Raw genomic sequence first — 6000 nt, forward strand, 5'->3', positions numbered from 1 at the left:
AAACAAACATTTGTGTATATGGATTGACAGACTCAATATTCAGTGAAGGTGTAGATAGATACCTAGACATCAGAATTTGAGTGGATTCCAGAATGGAATGTTAGATGCATGGATCATATTCGTGTTTAGATTGTCAGATGCAAGTATGTCTGGCTAGAATAATGGATGAATGTAGGGATCAATACATATAGATAGATTGATTGCATGAGTGGATAGAGGTACCATTGATGGTTTCAGGGTGGCCTGCGAAGTGGATTGATGCATGGATGGATTGATTCAAGTAGGGATGGCACAATAATTTCATCATTGGGAAAACAGACAAAATCACTTATTTAAAGTTGAATGAATAGATTGATGTACTGTTGAGGAATATAGGCTAATTTATTGTTATTTATTTATCTATTTCTGTGTTGGGTCTTCATTTCTGTGCAAGGGCTTTCTCTAGTTGCGGCAAGCGGGGGCCACTCTTCATCACGGTGTGTGGGCCTCTCATGTTGCGGAGCACAGGCTCCAGAAGCGCAGGCTCAGCAGTTGTGGCTCACGGGCCTAGTTGCTCCACGGCACGTGGGATCCTCCCAGATCAGGGCTCGAACCCGTGTCCCCTGCACTAGCAGGCAGATTCTCAACCACTGTGCCACCAGGGAAGCCCATGTTATTTTAAATTTAATTTAATTTAATATATTTTTGGCTGTGTTGGGTCGTCGTTGCTGCACGTGGGCTTTTCTTTGGTTGTGGTGAGGCAGTGAGTGGGGGCTACTTTTCATTGCGGTGCGTGGGCTTCTCATTGTGGTGGCTTCTCTTGTTGCGGATCGTGGGTTCTAGGCACAGGCTTCATTAGTTGTGGTGCCCAGGCTTAGTTCCGCGGCATGTGGGATCTTCCTGGACCAGGGCTCGAACCTGTGTCCCCTGCTTAACTGCTGCGCTACCAGGGAAGCCCTGTTATTTTTAAAATTAGAAAAGTTTAGTGATTGTATTCAAACAGTTGTGATAGTAAATAAGAGAAAAAAAAAAAAACCAAAATCCAACTGTAGTGGGTTCACAAGAGTATTTTTATCTAATGATGATTTTTTATATCTTAGTAAGTTGGATACTTTTAAGTAGTTGATCAAAGAGCCAACTTTACCTTCTGTATATTATGTTGGTCATGGTATGTGTCACAATTTTCCCATATTTCCCACCATTTTAACTGAGGTGTTATCAATTTAAGAAGTGAGACCTTTTCATGGGTCACTACCTGACATTTCCGTAATCGATCCGAATATTTATACTTGTTTATCATTTCTATGGATTTTATTCTTCAAAAGTGCTGGTAGAATTGGTAATGCCAGTGTACTCTTTGTTCCTTTTTTGATCAGTTTAATGTGAAATCCAATTTATAGTATTTTAAACTCCAAAAACATGAATTCCATAAAACATATAAGATTGTCAAATTGTGATGATTGCCAATTGGATGCAATAGAAGAGATTAAAAGGCTCTTAAATTTTGATATAGTATTGGTACATAGATCATATAGATTTTGATTTACTACTCTTATTTCCTCTCACCATAGAATTTGATATTATCTAGACAGAGGATATAATCTCTGTACATTCAGTAAGTTGTACTTTTATGTAAGTATTAAATGTTTTAGAATAAATGCATTAATGGTAGCTGGATAGAGGGAGACAGGAAGGACATCAGGCAGGTAGGAAAATGTGAAAGGGGTATAAAAAGACATCAGAAAGCAAAACAATTAGAAAGTAGAATTTGCTGCAGATAATGTGGGTCTTAATGATAGCAAGAGGTTGAATTTTATTCCCAGATGTATGAATTGTGGTATTAACTAACATTGTCAATGGGTAGGTAAGGTGGGTGGACAGGAGGAGTTAAGGAATATTCCAATATTAGTGTGATGGAAGAAGGTTCTTAACACCGTTTCACTTGATGAGTGAATGAAGATTCTTCAAATATTTTTAAGCTTTTCTTTTTCCTCTCCTTCCTTTTCTCCCTCCCTCCCGTCCTTCCTTCTTTTCTTTCTTCCTTCCCTTTTTTTCTTTCTTTCATAAGCATCTTTCATACGCAAGGGACCAAAGAGATTTGGGCTATAGGTAAGATCGTTAAGGCCTATATTCTTAAGATAGCCTTTTTGTTATATTGATGATGGATTGATTCTTATTTGAATTACTTGACACTGTATTTCTTTTTCATCAAATCTGTTATGTGGCCTATGTGATCCTTTGAGTTTAACCCCAGATTTTTGAGTTGTCTCTTGTTAGTGAAAAACACTTAATGAAGTCATGAGTTGAAATACAAAGAGTTTTCATCCAGTTATGACCATCAGAAGTTGCACAAGCAGGAAGAATGGGGATATTGTGATAATGGGTTTTGATTTTGGAAAGATTTCCATGAAATACTATGGAATTTACAGACCACATTATTACCTTCTGCTTGTGCCATTGTCTTTTTATTTTATTTTTAACCCTGAACTGGTCTATAAATTAGCACTAAGAAGTTACTTAGGAAATGGTGTTTCAAAGAATGTATGTGTGATTGAATGGCATGGAAATAATTTTGAATAGAAGATGGGTACTGAGATCACAGTAAATGGGCTGAGGAAGGAAAATTATGGTTTCATCATTTTCGTACATAAACCTGGTTTTTGTAGCCTGGAGATATTTAGCGTCAGGATCATGGGAGTTTTCTATCGAGTACCAGTAAAAATCTTGACTCAAAGATGATATCCATCTGTCACAAGGCATAGCTATGTGATAACCTGTTGTTTATTTTCATTTGCAGTCTCTCCCTCTGTACTCTTCCAGGTGGTGAACATGTGGACAAGAGGATCATAGATATCTTCTGCAGTGGTTCCATCCACAGCATCACCCAAATGCTGTCATTATTTCCCCCTTTCGGAAGCTTATTGCATCTTTTTATCCCAAAGGGCACAACTTTCATATGTGTCCTCAGGAATAGAAGTGTCATGCTTTTGAAAAGTAATTGCCTGGAATGTTGTTCATATTTCTCTGTGCTCTAAGGATATCTTGTGTTTTTCTTTATTGTTGTATTGACCTCATTACATTTTTTAATCCATGTTTTACTTTACAATGTGAGATTTGTGTCTGATAAATGTAATTAATGCAACTCCATGGACACCTGGGTCGTGCCCCAGATAATAATGAGGCTCCCTCACGAGCCCAGTGCCTCCCATGTGCCAGTTCTGGTATCATTTGTAAGATACTTTGTTCCTCATTTGAATCATGAGCTTGCAGTTTTTAGAGTGGTCCCAAACAAGATCCTCTTAAAACATTTGCAATACCTGCAACAGGCCATCTCCAGTTTTCCTTTTTATTGAACCTACTAGTTCTCATTCTAGAACAGGATCTGAGTCTGACTGTAGTTGTCATCTTCCCCATACACAAATTTAAGATCTAGATGCCATCAGAACTCTGATTGTGTAAAGGAGAGCCAGACCCTTGCATTGACATTTTGAGCCATGATGATGCAATCTTGTAGAAAAATGTTTCCACAATTTTCTTGGCTACACTGGCATTTTCTTCTTTGGGATTGGGGTAAAAAACTTATGAGGTTTTCCTTTAATCCACATTACTCTGATTTTCACTTGTTTTCTGTTTAACCTAAGTGGGCTTTTTTTTTTTTAAACATCTTTATTGGAGTATAACTGTTTTACAATAGTGTGTTAGTTTTTCCTTTACAACAAAGTGAATCAGTTATACATATACATATGTTCCCATATCTCTTCCCTCTTGCATCACCCTCTCTCCCACCCTCCCTATCTCACCCCTCTAGGTGGTCACAAAGCACAGAGGTGATCTCCCTGTGCTATGCGGCAGCTTCCCTAAGTGGGTTTAATATAGATGGCTGTGTTTACTGGAAGTTTTGTCTACTTCTAGAATGTCAGATGCACTGTCATCAGGGAACTACTAACTGCATTGCCCAACCTGTCTCACTAGACAAGCCTGACACCTAGTGCATTGAAATGGGGCCACCAAGAATGAAGGGTTATTAAACAACCTAAAGCAAATTGTAGTCATTCATCCTTCATCTTCCATTCCTACTTTCTAGGGGTGAGAAGAGTTAACTATTTGTGGTATAGTGGTCAATAATTTGTCTAAACTTATATAAGTTTATGTTGAATTTATTTTACAAATATGCCCTCATTATGATATTTGTTGTTTAGCAACTTTATTTTTTTCTTTAATATTTTGCAGACATTTTTCAAACCAATAAATATAGCTTATCTGCAGACTTTCCATTGGCTGTATAAGTACATATTATAATGGGTTTATCCATTTCTGTTTGGAAATGCAGGTTAACTATTTGTTTATGTTGCTGCATATAATACTATAATGTATGTAATTTTATATATATAAAATTGGTCTCCTAATTCTATGATAGATTTTTAGATGTGGCATTGTTGGATCATCAATTCCGCATACTTTAATTTTAGTAGATATTGTGAAATTGCTCCTGAAATGTTTTCTAGGCCAGCATACGTATATGGAGTAATGGCAGTGCTGATTTTCATAAAAACTTGTACATGATGGATGTTATCAGTCCTTGAAGATTTTAGCCAATCTAATAGGTGAAAATAGTAATGGCATATATATGGAGTAATGGCAGTGCTAATTTTCATAAAAACTTGTACATAATGGATGTTATCAGTCCTTTAAGGTTTTAGCCAATCTAATAGGTGAAAATGGTATTTTTAACTTAAGTATAAACAGTCAGTGCCATGGATAAAAAGGCCAAATAGTGATGGATTATTTATTTTTTAAAAAAGCAATAGTCCGCGTATCCTCTAATCATAAGAATTGTCAGAGGTAGAAACCATAGACCTCTTCTAAATGCAGTGCTTCTTGGGGGTTCACAAACTTCCTCAGTATATCTTATACCAGTGTTTATTATTTTTGACTGTTTATTTTTGAAATAGTTTTAGATTTAGGGTTGCAAGGATCATATAGAGAACCCCCATATACTCTTCACCCAGATTTTTCTACATTCCTGTATTCTTTCTCTTACTTTCCCTCCCTTCCTCCCCTGTCTCTCCCTCCCTCTTTCTTTCATTCTCTCCCTGCCCAATTATTGTCCTTATTTTAAGAATTAATTGTAACTTCCAGATATGTGTCTATAAACCAAAATACTTCAGCATTCACTTTCTAAGAGCCTGAGCATCCTTTTAAATTAACTTGTTACAGTTTTCAAAATTATGAAATTTATCAGTAGTACAAATATATTACACTAATATACAGTCCATAGATGTCACCAGTTCTAGTAATGTTCTTTCTGTAATTTCTCCCCCTTTTGGACCCAGAAAAGGATCCTGTGTTGCATTCAAGTATCACAATTCTTTAGTCCCATTTAATGTGGAACAGTTTCTCATTCATCCTTTGTCTTTGATGACTTTGGCATTCTTGAAAAATAATAGCTCATAGTTTAAAAGATTCCTCAATTCTTAATTTTCTCATATTTCCTCATGAATAGGTTTAAGTTAATGTCTTTTTGGCAAGAATACTTCAAATTGATGTGTCTACCTCAGTGATTCACATCATATGGCAAGTGATATCACTTTGTCCTATTATTGGTGACATAACTGTGATTGCTTGGTTCAATTGGTATTCACTTGGTTTCTCCACTTTAAAGTTAACATTCCTTTATAATTAATAAATATTCTATAGGGAAATAATTTGAAAGTATGTAAATACCCTGTTTGTCAACAGACTTTTACACCATAGTTTTAGCAGTCACAGGTGATTTTTAGCAGAATCAGTGATTTTTCAAACTCTCTGTTACTGGTTTATGTAATATATATTAGTTGGTGTTCTGCTTTAAGGAGGAGTTTGTATATCATGGTTTGTGAGAAATGGTCAACAGAATATTTTCTAACTGAAAATACTGTGTGAAAGAATGAGATGGTGACCCACAGTACAAAAAAGGGAAAGGGTTATCTAAAAGGTTTAATGAAGTTTATGCCTAAACTAGGGAATGGAACGTGAGTGGCA

The sequence above is a fragment of the Kogia breviceps genome, chromosome 3, assembly GCF_026419965.1.
Source record: "Kogia breviceps isolate mKogBre1 chromosome 3, mKogBre1 haplotype 1, whole genome shotgun sequence".
Taxonomy (NCBI): Eukaryota; Metazoa; Chordata; class Mammalia; order Artiodactyla; family Physeteridae; genus Kogia; species Kogia breviceps.